Raw genomic sequence first — 18,396 nt, 5'->3', positions numbered from 1 at the left:
ACCTCTCTAGACAAGGCGGTTGCGGTACTCGCAAAATGGCTCAAGTTCAAACACTACCCGAAAAAAAATTTTTTTTCGACAATTTTTGAAACGGCATATCTAGATTACACCTCAAATGAAAGCCCATGAGTTACCCTACAAAACGTCATATTTAGTTTTTTGACCTAGTTCGGTTGGTAGGAAAAAAATCGAATTGAAAATCACTAAATTTTGTATGAAAAACTCATTTTTCTCGATTTGAAGTACTTTCAAAATCCATATACCATGCCAATCTCAAAGTTTATATAACGTAGAGTATTCATGCCAAATTTCAACATAATCCGTGTACTTTTACTATAGTTATATCAGTTTTTGTGATTTTGCATGTTTAGTGACATGAAATCATTGGGGGTCATTTTGTCCCACTTCCCCCTAATATAAAAATCTAATATTTTGCAAAACATCATCTTTTATATAGAAGAAAAATCCCTGAAAATTTCAGCCTGATCGGAGAACATCAATACAACTTCCCTTGGAAAGGGGGTTGCGGTTCTCGCGAACTGGCTCTTAAACCACTCTGGTATGTCAGGTCAGTTGTAAATATTTCTATTTATTACAACGATAACAGCTATATGCTAGTTGAGAACAGTGTTACCAACTTTTTGAGCACTGTTGTATTTTTTTCAGTGCTATTGCGTAGTTTTAATATTGATTATACTGAAATATTTAGTCAAAAATTTAAAATCATGATCTCTTGAGAATCATTCTAGGGATTTTTTAAAAATTGGCCTAGAGGTGCAGAATGACCTCAGGAATCTAGCCCTGTACTCAGATTTAATGAACTTTTTTTTTCAAAATCACGTTCTGTCGGTGCACCGTGTTATGGTCATTGGTGACTTTAATGCAAACATCGCTAATGAATCAATTCGCAAAACAATTCCACTTACATCATTTTGTTTTATAAGTGCTCTAAAGGATGAATTATTTAGTTATTAATGAAGTTCAAAAACAGGTTTAAAGATTGAAAGCGTGCACAATTTTAATTATGGAATCACTAGTCCATTTTGTGTAAGCTAAGGGATTAAGGTGAAAATGAAGTGAAGCCAAACCTCAAATTTTCAAGAGCACGAATCTGTTAATCGATTAATCACTAGCTGGTGTTGACCAATCGATTAGGTTTTCAGCTCAAACTGATGTTTGATTCTCCAGATCCGTGCTCTTGAAAATTTGAACATTGGCTTCGATTCATCGTCACCTTAACAACGATTGGAATGTCATTCAATTTTTACAAAAATGTGCAACTGTCTAAGAAAATTCGTCATTGATAGCAATGTGTTTCAAACTTTAGCCATTATCCTCAATTTCCTACTTGAGTTTGCGACACAACACCTTTTATCAGCACATTAAAACGTGGAAACCAAGTGACAATCCTAGCACATATCCCTACACATTTCAAGTGTTTTTATCGTCTTCATCAATCAACCTGCTGGCCCATAATGTGGCGTTTCCCGTTTGCCGCAATAATGTTTTATGATGATGTTAACGATTATGCTGAGGACTGACAACATCGCACACCCGCATGGTCATCAACTTCAACAATACTGGCGAGAATAGAACGAAACTTCCCACAACCTAAGCCCCAGCGATGAGAGACAGACTGAATCCCATTTGTATTCAGCTCGATGTTATTTCACCGCTCATAAGCACTTGAGAAATTTAATATATCATAGAGCAAATTACGAATCCTTTGTTTTCGTGCTAGGGTAGATGCGCCGTATTTGGTCAGCCTAAGAGAAAATAATTCCAAGATACAGGTAGGTACGATGATTTTCTATACCCAGAGAAGTCGAGGAAATTTACATTACGAAAATATACTGCACCGACCGGGACTCTAACGCAGACACCTTCAGCATGGCTTTGCTTTGTAGCCGCGGACTCTAACCATTCGGCTTAGGAAGGCCCCTGTAAATGTATTCTACTTAATACGGAATGGCAAACGACGTATAACCCAACTGACTACAATTGGCACTATGTCCGAAACCAGTACTTCCACCCTATCCGTTCCGGGGGCCGTTTTCCCGACCACAGGAAAGGCTCCGGAATGCCAAAGCGTTTAGTCGATTCGGTAGGGTTTTTCCACTTGGTTCAACGGTGGTTGATGCTTGTAAGCCACGGGGCCAAGAAGCCGACACGAAGCGCAAGGAATTCTCCAGGGTGGTGGCGAATGATAAGCATTTCCATCGCGGGGTACATTTCACTGGGTTTCAGTATATATCTATTATTCCTTACCTTGTGTGGTTTACCTGGCAAGTCAAACCACAGAAGGGGTAACAATGTGTTGTGGCGCAAACCTAAACATTCCGTTGAAAGTTTCGTAATACTCGGATCGGTCCACTATCGGCAAGAAATCGAAATTGCGTGGCAAAATTCCAAGCACCTCCATAATGAACGAAAATTGGAAAAATTTTGGAGAAAAAAGTAATTTATTGTATTCTTCATCAAAATTTGTTTGTATGTTATATTGAAAAAATGTATTGCATACAATTTTCGTAGAAAATTTTTAAAACATTTCTTTCCTTACTCAATGACTATAAAGACGTGGCAAGCGCCGTTATTACATGAATTTTGAGCTCTCATTTTGTGCACATTGAGAATTGTAGGCGAATCCCAACTTCGATTGTTCTTTTCAATCAGGAAGTAGCAACTACGAACAGTATGGTCATTTATGCTCATGATCATTATTTAATTTGGATTCAAATCAGATTCAACTAATTTTCACGTATTGTGAGAGTTGGCATGTCGCCTTTATCCGGCTTATAGATTAAACTATTCTTCATACTGCTTTGATGTACCGTTTCTGCTCTATTCAGGTGTCCATCGTAATGTTGCTTCCATCTTTCAATTATCTCACGTTCGTCTGTTCATATACTTCTATTCTTATTCAGCACATTTCGGCTTGCGGCACAAAATAATAAATTCGATTTACACACAATAACACATGTTCATAATAGGAACACATCATCTTTTTGACTCATTTTATAAAAAAAAATTGGACTTTTGTCACAAAATTTGATTTCTGGCCCAAAGTGCCTTCACTGGGTGCTGCTATTCTTCGTCTCTAAGCGGAAGTTTGGAAAATTGGTTTAGTGTGGAATATCTTTTCGTTCAGGGCCACTACCTCGGTACAAGCGACGAGCGGAAGTGCCATCGAGGAGGGTCGAGGGAAAACAGTCGGAAAAACTTTTGCTCCCATCATTCGGCTGTTTTATTGCGGTTCAACTTTAGGTGAAAAGTTTTCCTTTTCGGATAATCGGCGCCATTCCATCCAGTCGGGCAGAAATATGGTTGCTGTGCAAGAGAGAGAGACCATTTCTGAGCATAAGTCTGCGCGATATCGGATTCGGGCTGTCGATAAATCTTCTTTCAAGTTTAGATTCACCAAATGAAAATGGAGAAATTTCGAATTATGTAAGACCCACGTTGGTTTTAATGCATTAAGAATGAAACCTGATACGGCCAAACATATTATATACAACGAGTTTGTTTCAAGCTATTGGTACTATCGAATTTCATCAAACGAAAAACTTACAAAATATCGCACACCTTCTGCTGTTGCTGTTTCAATGTGCTATGGGAATTATCCAGTGAAGGTGAAAAGCGTTGAAGTTGCAGCACTAGTCCTTCGGCAAATTCAATTTACGTCAGGTGAAACTTTAACGATACCTGATTGATCGATGTGCAGCAGCAAGATTGGGGCTCCACTTTGTTGATACGTTTGCATACATAACGAGCAGCAAACTGGCAGCCATGAATAAAGCACGCCTAAATCCCGTCTGACGCGTACATGAAACGGGTCAACCAATAATTTACAGCCAACTGAACTGAGCACTTGGATTGGTAACGAAATAGAGGAAAATCCAACAGAAAGTGATGGAAGATCATTGATGTGTGGCTAATGGTGAAGCGACCAATCAATAAAATAGACTTTTAGGTTGGATTTGTGGATGCACTTTACGGCAACTTGTGACTGAAATAAAAATTGAGTTTCTACATGTTATGTGTGTTGCCACAATTCAAGTTCATAACACAGTGCAATACCTTGGGCATAGATGACCGTACAATTGGTAGTTGCTACTACATGGTTGACCAAAACAAACGAAGTTGACTGAGATTTATTGAATGGGCTTGGGATTAGCCAAGTAATTATTCAAAAATGACGTATTTGCCTTTTTTCACATCGAGTATTTTGCTAACCATGAAATTTACGTCATATGAAATGTTAGTTTTTTTCTCTTTTAGTTCATAACAGTGAAACACACAAAATAAAAACAAAATTCTCACTGCAGTGCATGAAAATTCATACCCATACTAGCAAAACCTTATTTGGGTTTTTAAAGTTCAGTTAGAAATTTGGAGTTACGCCTTTTTTCCAATTTCTCAGCCCTGTTTTCCCTTAATACGACTATATCTCATAAAATATTGCGAACTCCCCAATAAAGGCTTTGGATGAAATTTTTTCACACCAGAGGGCACATACTGGGTTCGCCCTAGAGTTGGATGATCTCGTGATTCATTCGTCGCCGCTACACACCGTTCTCCTGCATGCCGCCAAAGATCGTTCTTAGCACTCGGCGTTTGAAAACCCCAAGAGCTTGCAAGGCTTTCTCTAGCATAATCCACGTCTCATGCCCATAGAGGACTACCGGTCTTATGAGCATTTTGAACATCGTGCATTATGTGCGGGGTGAATCTTTCTTGACCGCAGTTTTTTCTGGAAATCACAGTAGGCACGACTCTTACTGATGATGCGCCTTCGTATTTGCCGACTTATATTGTTTTTTTTTTTATTCTGTTTATTTGTAAGGCTCAAATGTTTAATAAAAACTTTTACATTTTAAAATCTTGACGAATAGTATTGAACATTATTCTTAACATACACAAGAAAAAGATCAATAATTTTGCCTCCGAGCGCAAACTTTCGTCAAGCGTGAGTGTTCCTTTGATCAGGATAAAGCGAACTGTGCTCGCCGCTGATTCGCATTGTTCATTCCGATCATTTCGCTAATCGCCTTTCTAAGTGCTTTCTTTCCGACGTATTTCCTCTGCTTGTTCAGCATCGATCTCGTATTCATCCGGCTGAAACTGATCATCCGATGATTTTGTCACTTGATCATAAAATTCTTCCTCTAAAACCACGATAACGTCATCAGTCGATTCCAATGATATCTGCTCCTCCGTCCCGGCTAGTGGTCCGGATACAACCACCGCATGTGATGATGGCCGTACCCCAACAGGAAGGTTCCGATCTTTTCGCTGGGGACTGGAATCTTTTCTATGTCCTACTTCTTCGCACAAGATACATGTATCCTTTAATCCGTCGTAGAATACTTTTCCTTTGCGGAGTCCCACGTCGATCGTCGGCGGGATTTCCGTTTTCACTTCCGTATACAGTATTGGACAAAACATTTGCAACTTTTTCGATTTTCCATACAAAATGACCAACTTTGGTAAGCTATATCTCGGTTATTTATGGACCGATTTGAATGAAATTTTGGCAGAAGATCAGACATTACTTGAATTTCAACATATATTTTTGGGTGATTTTTCCAATCACAAGTTTAAGAGCAGTAACGGTTTGACTAAAGTGATTTTTTGACGATTTTTTATAAATGACATAACTAAACACGTTGAAGAAACAGCTTCATGGTATCTTCTGCAAAGTTGTAGATTTTAATGAGATGAACAAGTTTGCTGAAGACAGTTTTTGTGTGGGGCTTTCAGATTTTGAGATAAATAGTTTTGAATATTGCATCGAAAATTACAATTCAGTTAAACCGTTATTACTTATAAACTCGTGATTGGGAGTTCTTTTTGATCCTTTGACCTCGACGCTTGCTGCTGGGCAGTGCGTCAAGAAAGCCTAGTTTTTTTTTTACTTTTCGGGTCGCGCGCCTATTTTTTTCTGAGTGCTTTTATATAGCCGAGCAAACGAGTGAGGCTGAGAGTGGATTGTGGCTGCACAGTGAAGGATAAAGGATCAATTGGTGAGCTCGTTTCAGAACAGAACACCCCTTTTTACCTTTATTTTTTAATTAAAAAAAAGCTTTGAATGGTTCGACACTACAAGTGTAGACTTGCGAAAGGTTCACTTTATTCAACAAACTTTGGATGGTTCGCCACTGTAAGTGTCGGCATAAGAATAAGAGTGTTCTATGATGTTCCAACCAATCGAGTTTTTTGTTTCTTTTCATATAAGTTAAATATAATAACACATGCTTTCGTCCTGACAGCTGTAGGAATGTTACATTTAAGTATTTGTTCAACAAACTTTGAATGGTTCGTCACATCAAGTGTCGGCATAATTTTCCACTACATAGAAATTGTTCATATCAAATGAAAATATTATATTTACGTATAAGCATGTATATATCTCACAAATCATTATTTATCATGGTCTAATCGCTTATCAAAGTGAATCCTGTGACCCAACGATCCTTCCCATTAACAAACATCCCTCCCAGTAACCTTTGTGGAGATGCAGAGGCAAACACGGTCTCCAAATAGCAAAGGTTACACACTAACATTCCTTCCCCCAATCCCACCTGACTGCAAGGACGTGGCCGGCGCCGTTATTGACCCTGTATAAATAGAGGCACTGAATTATGCACATTGAAGAAGATTATGGCCAATCCCAGCCGAACTTCTAGTTGTTTCTTTGTGCATTTTCACTGACTTCGGTCAATCACGGAATAGCAACCATTGATACGTGTAGTCAGTCTAAGCTAAGCTAAGCTATTACTTATAAACTCGTGATTGGAAAAATTATTCAAAAATATATGTTAAAATTCAAGTTATATCTGATGTTCTGTGAAAATTTAATTCGAATCGGTCAATAAATAACTGAGATCTAGCTTACCAAAGTTGGTCATTTTGTATGGAAAATCGAAAAAGTTGCAAATGTTTTGTCCAATACTGCATACGCTATATGGCCATTCCGGACAACATAGGAACAACACCGACGGATTTTAGCATGTAATGTAAGTTAACGGATTTGTAAAATACAGTATTGTTTCGGTGATGCTGATCTATTTTCATTGAAATTTTGTTCAGCCACACCGCACTGAGTACCAATTATATAAAAATCGTGTTTTTGTTTGTAGAAAAGATATCAACATTCGCTAAACGCTTGCCTTCGCTTTATTTATAATATGTCGATGGATCATTCACCTCTTTTCATCATCAAGCCTTGATCAGACTTGTTTCGAGTTTTTCGCTTTTATTGCAACAGTTCAAAATGCCCGAGTGGTAGCACGCCTTATCACCACTCGAAGGACACGAGTTCGAATCCCGATTAATATTTTTTTTTGCGTTGTCTTTTACCGGGAGTCATAAAAATCAATCAATTTTCAGCATTTGTGACTATTTGTGAACAATAAAGCAAAAGCAGTTTCATGTACAACGGGAATGATGAATTGTATGCCATTCCTGGTATCAAGTTCACATAAAGAATCGTGAACTTGTTCAGCCAAAGTGCGCTAAATGCGAGTACCTAACTTGGTGCACTTTGGCAGAACAAATTCATGGTTTTCTTCGATCGTCACATTCTTTAACTACCGTTTTGTTTCAAATTCCGAACAGACTCATATTCCGAACACTCGGTTTTGTATGGCGATTTGGTTGAAATGTTTCGCTGAAATATGTCAGCAAATAACGAGGAAATGGCAGTCAATTGCAATTCAATTTTAACGTGTCCAATATAATCTATACCGCGAGAGTAGTGATGATTCTCTAGTTCGAGACCAGTAGAACAAGCTCAGATAAATTTATTTGCGAAATTATTTATTTGAATACGATTTATTCGTGCTGCTCGGAATATGAGACAGAAATAACACAGTGTTCGGCATTTAAATCAAAATGTTGTTCCATACTTTTACGTAAAAACAATACTAAAACCAATTATTTTTTTATTTATTCATGGTACACCAAACAGCTAACAGTTAGACTTTGCGAAAAAATTAAAATTGACACAAATATCAGCCAATCTATGCCAATCAGATGCATTTTAAGTCACTGTTAGCCTTAAATGTTCGGAATATGAGTCAAAACGGTACATCATTATTTTCTTTTTCAAATCTTTGAATACATGAGGGACTTGATTCAACAACCCTTCTGTAGAAATAGATAAACCATCAAGAGAAAGACGGACGTTTGGGATGGCTTGTAGCAATTTATTGTTCACATAGGTCCCCAACACTACATTGTGGCTAGTTCTATGGAAAATTACAAATCTTTCCCATTCATAGTGCATAAACATTTGTGACATGCAGTTCAACATGCATGTTGATGATATGAACCGTTTGTCTTATTTTTTTCCCTGTGTTTTGAATATTTCTTAAACATTTGATTTGAAAATGCATGTGTTGCAAATTTTATATTTTTAAAACAAGTACTGCCACCCATTGTTCGTGTTAATGTACTGTATTTTGTTTTCTGAAAGTTTAAAGCATGTTTATAAAAATGTTTGAGGTGAGTTTTTGATTTAGCTGATATGGGGTAACATTGATCACACCATGAAAACATCGTTCGGTAATATTGAAAATATCATTTCTTACTAAAATCATGGTCCCTGAAGGCGAATATGAAGGTCAAACTCTTATAAGTCATTTACTTTTTGAGTTATTTTAAAATTAAAAACACTTTGAATTGTGGAATGCGCCTAAATGTATGCAATTTTCTAAGGAAATTCTTCACGCTTTATAATAATTTGTGAATTATGTTTTATTGAACATATTTATGAAAATTTTGACAACGGAGTCGTTTTCGGCGATGTCATTTTTAGTAACAACCGCATTTCTCCTGCTCATATCATTTACAGAACTCATGTTAGACATGATTCTTTTATGGTGTCATCCATAATCATGAAAATCATTGTTTACAAAAGTTGAAAAATTTACGCATGAACACAACTTTATTTTCGAAAAAACCTTATTGTTTATTAGCTCATGATTAGAAGAAAGAGAATCGCCATTCATGCATTGAAGATATTTCATTAACAAATGTTGATTCGAGCTGTTTACGTAGAGGGTCATTGCGATCAATTTTACCCCGCTGATCAATGTTACCCCGGATTACGGTATTCGCAAATGAGTGAACTTTAAAGTTGAATATCTTAAAATAATGGTTTTGGTACTTGGTGCGGTTTAGCAGAACCCCGACCATATATCTCTCAGAATTTTGCATAAACAACTGCATAAAATACTCAAAATACCTTTGTTCAATTTTCTCTGGAAATCCTTGACTAGCGATTTTTTCAAAGGAGCCTGTAAGAACTCCTGCTCAAAATTAAAAAAAAAATCTTGCAGATACTTTGGAAATTTTCTTTCCGAAAATTTTTGGTGGTTCCTTAAATTTGCAAAAAAAAAAATAAAAAAATATATGAAAAATACCTCAAGTGCTGAGCTGCTAGATGATTCGATTGAAAATCTGTATCCACCAGGTTTAAAAACTTGTGTCCCACCCAAGAAATCCGTGTACATACAAAAAATGTTGATAGTAAATCTGTGTTCCATAAAAATTGAATTTATGTCAGTATAAAAACATCTGTGTGAAACAGAGAAATCTGTATATCTACCTGCCCTGCTGAAGGTTTTTGTTTTGTGATTTCTTCTAGATATCATAACAAAATTTATCTAAACCACCTTGCTATGTTCCTGGAGATTCAGTACATGTTGTTTCCCTAGGCAGAACTCTAATTTTTGTGTCAAGACTCCTCCAATTATACAGGGTATGAATTTTAAACAAGGAAACATCAGAATTTCGTTTACAGATTTTTTTCAATGCTTCTTAAAAAAAAAAAATGGATCACTTCGGGTTTTATTTATTTTTTTGTTTTTCAAAAACCTATAACAAATTTCTTAAAATGCTACATCTTGCATTCTTTGAACTTCTACTAGGAACATTCTTATAAAAAAATCCATGGTACATTCTTGAAAGGGTGTCTGAATAAATTTTTAATGAATATTTCAGGATTTTTTTGAAAAAAATTATGTGAAAATCTTCAATAAAATTCTGGAGGCATCTTTAAATTAGACTTAGAGCAATGCCTACAAGAGCTCATGAAAAAATAACTGGTGCAAGTATCTGAAGAAACTGCCTGCGAATCTTCTATATGAATCTCTGTAGGAATTTGGGTGATCGAAGAGTGATTCTTGATTATTAAAGTATGTAGCTGCTAGTGTTTGTTTTTAAAAAATCTTAAAAGGATTCACCCTGGCATACCTTGAAATATATAAACAATTCTCATAGCTTGTCTCAAATATTTCCTTGCCGTTATACTTAAAGCAGTATCTTGACGGTTCTAATAATAAATCATTTTTTATCTTTCCAGGTATTTGAATATGGAGCTTCAACCATTCATCTATTAATTAAGGTATGGTTTGTTTTAAATATTTGAATAAAATTAATTTAAAAGACGGCTTTAGTATCACACTATGGCCGATCAGGTGGCCAATAATGTTCTGCTTTTCTTGTACGTCAATCCATATTAAACACTTCTGTTAACGCAAACCCTATATGAAGTATGAACTAGTATATAAGAGAGATATATTGATCTCACTCGATCATCTGCAATTGATCACACTTAGGTAACCCTTCCTTATCGCTAGCTTTCAGCTAGCGAGAGAAGAGAATCATCTCGGAATAGGCTTTTTCTCATGAGTACCCATATCGTAATTAGCTCTTGAAATCACATATATTGTCATACACGAACCAGATTCAGTTCAGTTGAAATATAAATTCCAAATAGTACACACGTCAGTAAAACTATCTGTCGATATCAGTAAGAGTAGTAAGAATCACCCGGAATAAAAGTGTTCGTCATTTCGAAGTCCGTCGTGTTTTTAGTTCCGTGCTTTCCGAAACCGACCTAAGTATCCGCCCTACAACTTCTATTAAGATATTTCTAGCACATCGGAGCAAGATCTTCTGTAGTTATGTTCTTACAGTATGTCAAATTTATATAAGTTATACACATTTCTTACTTTAAAATCTATCTGAAATAATAAAACGAAATAAAATTTCGTAGGGTAGAAGCATCGGTTTTGGTAAGCCTTAGGGAAAATATTTAAAAAAAAATAGTTGCACGGATAAAAATCTGATCCCCAAATCATGATTTACAAATCATGAAATTCATGAATAGATTAGGTCATAATATCAGAAACACAAATCATGGTTCCTGGAGTCATAATCATGATTCTTCATGAGCGTAACATCCAGTGTGAAAACATTAAGCGGTGCACTTTGCTCCAGGTCATTCATATCGATCACTCTTAATCCATGTTTACGTAGTGGTTGAGTGGTAGGGTACGTGGCTACCAATCGTTAGTTTCTGGGATCGAATTCCAGTGTATGCTATTTTTTTTTATTTTGAATCATGATTTTTTTTTATTTGAATCATGATTTCGAGCAATAAGCAACAAAAGCCTAACGCGTGTGGTGCGTTACGGCAATCCGACTCATTATATCATGAGTCCAAATCATGGTGTATTTTCATAAGATGAAAACACGCTGGAATCATGATATCATGAGTCATAATTAAGTTTTTGGATTCTGATTTCTACCCGTGTGGTATTGCAATTACACCAAACGAAAGTTTCCAATCAATATTAGGAATGAAAAATATCAGAACTGAACATAAACCATATTTTTACATTGAAAAACGCGTTGGTAATTATTAGCCACCAGAACCAGTTTCAACCACGTTCTTGACTTCAGTACCGTGAGGGATCGAAATCTGTCCACTTCATACAAAACGCCTGCTTTTTGTATTAGGTGTACGGATTTTGAGTCTGTACGGATTTCAGTCCTCCACATGGATTTCTTTTGAAAGTGCCTAATTAAGAAGTCCCTGGCCAAATTAGGTGTTTAATGTTAAAGGTATGTTAATTTTTGTACGTATAATAATGTATACCGTAAAACGGGGTATCTTTGATAATGCGGGTAACTTTGATAGTGCGTAACCCACCGCATACTAAACGAAATATCATAATTTCTGTTAATCAGTTAAGCAAAACGAATGCAAAACTAAAGAATATTAGTATGACACTTCATGTAAGAGCGGTTTTCAGTTGAATCAAGAACATTTTAGGCTTTTTATACGAATTTAAAAAATTTACACAATTTCAACATTTTCGAAACGCTTACAAACAATCTGTTCTACGATCACTATTTGATGTAGTTTTGAATAGTTGGCCACTTATCTTTGATAGCCTAATTATCATAGAACTTGAATACGGTCTCAAATCTCTTAGCGAAAAGCATTTTCACAAACTGGGACCATTTTTGTAATCTAAGTCAGAAATTTCCATATAACGTTAAACGCCTAGAGGTCTGCAATGCCCTACAAATGTTCGCTATTCATTCAATTTAGTTCGAATCATACTCCATTATCAAAGTTACCCCAAAACAGAAAACCCACTTTCGATTATATGAAAAATTATATATCCAATCAAAATAAATCTTTTGTCAATTTATCGACTGTAATCGATAGCTAGGATGCCAGTACTTGTTTTAAAAATATAAATTGTAAATCTTTGAAACAGCATGCAAAAATATTCAAGTTTTCTTCGAAAAAACTATCAAAGTTACCCCGTTTTACGGTATATTGAAACATGAATATTGCTATGAAAAAAAGGTGTTGGTTCGAAAATCCATAAAGGACAGTTATGCTTTTATGGGCTCTATTCAAAAGTTTGTCTCGAAAACTTGTTGTTTTTTTGGAAACGAAATACCAAATTTTTATCGCAAAACTCAGTTATATAAAATGACATGCACATTTTTGGTCGGAAGTGTATATGAAAACTGTACCTAGTGGATTGAGAGTCTGTTTTTTGACTTGTGAATGAATAGTTTTCTCAGTATATGGTTTTATTATGACATGCTGAAATTAAAATCTCCTATACTGAGATTTAAGGTGAGAATGGATCGAAGCCATATTTCAAATTTTCAAGACCACAAATCTGGTGAACCGAACACCTGTTTAAGTTGAAAACTTAATCGATTGGTCACTAGCTGATAGTGAGCAATCGATTAAGTTTTCAGCTCAAACGTTCAGATTTGTGCACTTGAAAATTTGAATTTTGGCTTCGATTCATCTCCACTTCAAACCACTTTAAATCATTTTTATGACGAAGAACATCGAATGGGTTAAGAAGTTAGATTATCTGCGGGAGTTCATGAAGAGTATCCATTTTGACAAAACAAGCAACGAACTTTTTCCTGTTTCCTTTTAAAAGATGGCCAAAGATGGACTGGAAATGTTCTTTTTATGCCAAGACTTTTCAAATATCCAGCGAATTTAAGCCCGTATCTTGATCTACAGATAACAGTATTCCTCCAGCTCCCAAAAAATCTTTAAAATTGCCAATAAAGCTTTCACCGTCAACTTAAGGCCCCTGCCCAATAGCCAGTGCCCTTGGTCCCTACTGGAGCAAACCAATCTCGATTGACAAAACCCCGGGAGCAAATCGTGACAACCGTCTATCCACAAACAAGAATGCCATTATCTAATTTTGCTCCACAGCCAAATCTTTTCCTTGGGGCCGTCGAAGACCCATTCCGTAAGTAAAGCATCCGAAGCAAAAGTGTCCGAATGGAATGTGTCACTATTCCGGGGCTACCAGAGCAGCGCAGGGATGGGTATTTTTGCCAAAGCGCGCGGTTTTATTATTTTGCTTTGAAACACTTGCCGTGTTTGGACAAAAGCAAAGGTACCATTCCGAGGTGGGAGCTTTAGGGAAGGAAAACATTCATCTCCAGATAAGAAGAATTCGGCTTTGATGCGACACTAAGGATCGGTACCGTTGTTGTCGTCTTCATCGCCACGTGGAGCTGGTAAATGTTGCGTCTTTCTTTCTCCACATTCAGTGTTTATTGCGGATTTGGGCATTACAGTTTGCATTTAAGAACGTTGCTAGATTCTAATCAAGTTGCGAATTCTTTACTGATTTGCTTTCGGTAGGAGAGAGTATTCAGGATTGCTCCATTCAAGATTCTCTTGTAGTTTCTGTGCTGACCATGCATGCATAACTGATGTCGCCTCCACTTTTGTACGTACATGACCTTTAGACGACATCTTATACATGAAACTTGTAAGCTTCTAAGCTATGATTTTACTAAGGGCCGATTTCTTCACCTTCGCTTATACCGTAAACCTCGTTTACCCATACGATTAAACCAGGTTTAAGGCCTTAGCGGTGGCAAAGAAACCGATTACACAGCGTAACAAAAATGAGATGTTTGCGTGTCTCAAGAACCAAATTATGTGTCTCTAGTAGATTTTGGGCTGCTGAATCTGATGCCGTTCTCAGAAATGTTCCAGCACGTCACAATTTTTAGCTACAGGTCGCCAAAGTTGTACAAAACACTGCTTCTTTTAATGTTTACATGAAATTTAAAGTACAATTTATCATACTTTTTTGTAATCTAATCCACCAAACATGCAAAATAGAACTTGAACTTTCATTTCAGACATAATTTGATTGAAATTGCGCGATTAAATTTCGATTAAACCGATTTTTTCAACATGCTTGCAGTCTCCATACAAAATTCTTCGTTTCTTCTATATGGCAAAATACAACAATTCTCTAAACCATCAAAAAATAACTTTTCAGTATCGAAAATAATACAAACTTTGATGATAAGTATTGTTATACACATAAAGTTTGAGTTCAGTGGCAAATTAAGCCAATATATTACCTTACAAGCTGGGAAACTTGCATGCAAGTTGGCTGAAATAGTCATTTTTTGCATTTTCAACAGTCAATATCTCAAAAACTGGACGTGCTATGATATTTCTGAAAACGGCAATGGATTCAGCAACCCTTAATTAAGTGAATAGCGGTATTTTGGTGCTGGAGACAAAAACGTGTTCCGCAGTGTTATTAGTGGCTCTGTAGCTTAGTTAGTACAGCGTTTGTCTAGCGTACAAGAGTCAAAAGTTCGAATCCCATCGGAGCACGTGAATTTTTTTCATAATTTCGCCCATAATTTATCCATTTTTACCACGCGAATTGAATTAATAAATTTCAAAAATCATTATTTGATTATTTCAACGCCATAGTTTATTTTGTACCGACCTCTCTTAAATGTTGTATACAGTTAAACTTTCCCCTTTATTCTACTCTCTTTCCTTGCTGCCATAATTTTATTCACGTTCATTGGGATCGGTTCCATTGTGAAATTGTGAAGGAATGTGCGTACCTATTTCCATTCGTTTACCGGGCCGCTTCCCTATGGTTGTATTGAGCTCCGGTTCACGTTTCGCAAATGTTGTACGCAGTAATTGAAGTAAATAGCTTGGTGGCACCAGTGAGACAATAGTGCGGGATAAATTCTATTCTAAAGGTGTGACAGTTTTAAAAGCTGAATTCGGAGAGAGTTTTGCATAAATTTATTCACACACTCTTATTTTTCAGATATTTAAAGAACGAATTCTTTTCACCTTTAAACCATAGGCTAGATTTCCTCGAGAAGAAATGAAAACTCATTCGAAATTCAAATAGAATTGATTAAATTTTGAGGAATTATATTACGTAAAATAGAAATTGGTTGACTGTTTGTTTTATCCAATTCACGAAGACACTGTGTCGATTTCATGCACTTTTTGAATAGCGCCCAAACCGAGCGATATAGTTTGTTCGGAGGGGTTTGGATAGACATATGCTGTCTTCGGCAAAGTTGTAGAATTGGTCATTTGAAACTGTGTCAAAGGCACGATTTTTCTATTTTTTATTTTTAAAGAGATGTATGCCGTTGTATGTGAATGGCCCATAAAAAATATATTATATTTAATCATAAATTTTTTCCATGGTTTTTAATATTTTTCAGCCCTGTCGTCCTGCTTAGTCGCGCTTAGTCGACGACTAAGAAGCTTTTCTCAGATTTTTTTTTTGAATTTTTCACCCGAAGTCATAGAAAAAAAAATGTGCAAAATCAACAACAATCTAACGCCCCATAAGATTTCAGTCGAAATTTCCAATCTGTACCTACCAACGCTCTGTTACCCTATTTCGTTCAGAACTTCATATAGAACATATTACCGCCCTGTAAAAAATCCATCGAAATTTTTGAGCTGTATCAACGCCCTGGAGGAATTTTACTTTGTCCCATATAGATCCGTAGCATCCTAACGGAGTGCTTCGTGAAGCCCAAGCATGACAGTTCGGTTTTGCGTCGTCTGATAGATTTTGCTGACAATTTCGCGCGTGTTTTCGTTGCCGGAGAATTTTTTTTCTATTTTGGAGCGTCGTGCTGGGTAGTGCTTCGTGAAGCCCAAGCATGACAGTTCGGTTTTGCGTCGTCCGATAGATTTTGCTGACAATTTCGCGCGTGTTTTCGTTGCCGGAGAATTTTTTTTTTCCCTGTTTTGGAGCGTCTTGCTGGGTAGTGCTTCGTAAAGCCCAAGCATGACACTTCGGTTTTGCGTCGTCCGATAGATTTTGCTGACAATTTCGCGCGTGTTTTCGTTGCCGGAGAATTTTTTTTCTATTTTGGAGCGTCTTGCTGGGTAGTGCTTCGTGAAGCCCAAGCATGACAGTTCGGTTTTGCGTCGTCCGATAGATTTTGCTGACAATTTCGCGCGTGCTTTCGTCGCCGGAGAATTTTTTTTCCCTGTTTTGGAGCGTCTTGCTGGGTAGGTATTTGGGAAGGCCCAAGCAAGACGGTTTGTTTTCGGAACGCCAAGAAGTTTTGCTGTCAGTGTCAGTTTTGTGTTCAGTCGAGAATGGATTACCAACTGGTGAGTTCGTTTCATGCTTATGATAACACATTTTTTCTTAAAAGCGTAACTTTTATGAAATATTAAAACAAACTTTGTATGGTTCGTCACTATATGTGTCGGCATTATGCTTTTTTCTTATACAATTTCAATATACATGCATTTTTCTCTTTTTGACATTATTAAAAATTATCTTTTGAATTGTTCGACATTGTGAATGTTGACGTATTTTCTAAAACTTCTACCATATCGAGACAAAATGCACAGTAATACTCATATGTAATTTTCAAACAAACTATGTATTGTTCTTCACTACAAGTGTCGGCATTATTCCTGTTTCATATAATTTAAAATATATACATGTAATTTTCAGTTTTCGTCACTAATAAAAACGTCTTTTGAATTGTTCGACATTATAGATGTTGACGTATTTTTTCAAAAACTTCTTGAGACAAAAATACAAAACTAGCTTTAAATATAAGTCGTATATTTCCCCCTTGTCCATGGATCGCATCACCGACCAGAGGTGACTCCCAGATCTTTTCCTCCCTCACTAATAAAAACCCTTCCCGTGGTGATTGTGGAGATGCAGAGGTATTCTCGGTCTCTAGAAGCAACAATCATTACACCCTAACATTCCTTCCCCATCCCAACTGACTGTAAGGACTTGGCCGGCGCCGTTATTCATCAATAATATTAGATCTGCTAAAATTGCACTTCGAGAGTAAGCGGAAACTCCCATCCCTTATTCATTTGGATCGTAGTGCAATTCTTACCAGTTCCGATCAATCACGGAGTAGCAACCATTGACATGTGCAGTCAGTCTATGCTATGCTATGCTATGCTATGCTATAGATCCGTAGCATCCTAACGCCCTGTATGACATCAATTTAAAATTCAAGCTTTATCAACGCCTAAGAGCAACTTGACCTCCCTTATGTAGACCAAGTGCATCTTTACGCCCATCTTTACGCCCCACATCACTTGAATAATTTAAGCATTATCAACGCCCTGGAGTAATTTGGACTCGTACCATGTAAATCAGCTACATCTTAACGCCCTGTGGGACAAATGTCAAGATGTACAAACGCCCTTGACTGATTTGACCTTGTCCACCTAGATCAGGTGTATCTCAATGACCTGCATCGATTGAAAGCTACAATATATTGACGCCCTAGAGTGATTTGAACTTGTCTCATATAGATCAGCAGCATCTCAACGTACAGGGCTGTAGGACAATATTAAAAAATTTCAAGCTGTTTAAAAGCCCTAGAATAATTTAAGCTCATCCCAAAGTGCATCTTGACGCCCTGTGTGACCTCAATAGAAACTCCAAGCACTATCAACGCCCTGGAGTAATTTGACCTAATCCTATGTCGATCAAATACATCTCATCGCCCTGTAGGACATCAATTGAAAATTCAAGCTTTATCAACGTCCTGGAGTAATGTGACCTAATTTTTCGTAGACCAAGTGCATCTTTACGCCCTGTAGGACATCAATTGAATATTCCAAGATTTATCAACGCCCTGGAGTGAATTGACCTTGTTTCATGTAAATAAGCTGCATTTTTACGCCCTGTGGGACAAATCTCAAGATGTATAAACGCCCTTCACTTATTTGACCTTGTCTTACGAAGATCA

The 18,396-nt window shown here is 36.8% G+C and overlaps 1 protein-coding gene across 4 annotated transcripts in view; it reads left to right on the top strand.

The window, feature by feature from the left end:
- Positions 1 to 18,396, top strand: part of LOC110679012 (zwei Ig domain protein zig-8-like) — a 957,706-nt gene that overhangs the window by 218,857 nt on the left and 720,453 nt on the right. For all 4 annotated transcript variants that reach the window (XM_021852876.1, XM_021852877.1, XM_021852878.1 and 1 more), the window contains exon 3: positions 10,367 to 10,408. The gene's annotated coding sequence lies outside the window, so the exon portion shown is untranslated. The remainder of the gene's footprint in view (positions 1 to 10,366; positions 10,409 to 18,396) is intronic.

This window comes from Aedes aegypti, chromosome 3 (assembly GCF_002204515.2).
Source record: "Aedes aegypti strain LVP_AGWG chromosome 3, AaegL5.0 Primary Assembly, whole genome shotgun sequence".
In the NCBI taxonomy this organism is placed as follows: domain Eukaryota; kingdom Metazoa; phylum Arthropoda; class Insecta; order Diptera; family Culicidae; genus Aedes; species Aedes aegypti.
Note: the sequence above shows the minus strand (reverse complement) of the source record. Positions and strands in the feature narration are given on the sequence as shown.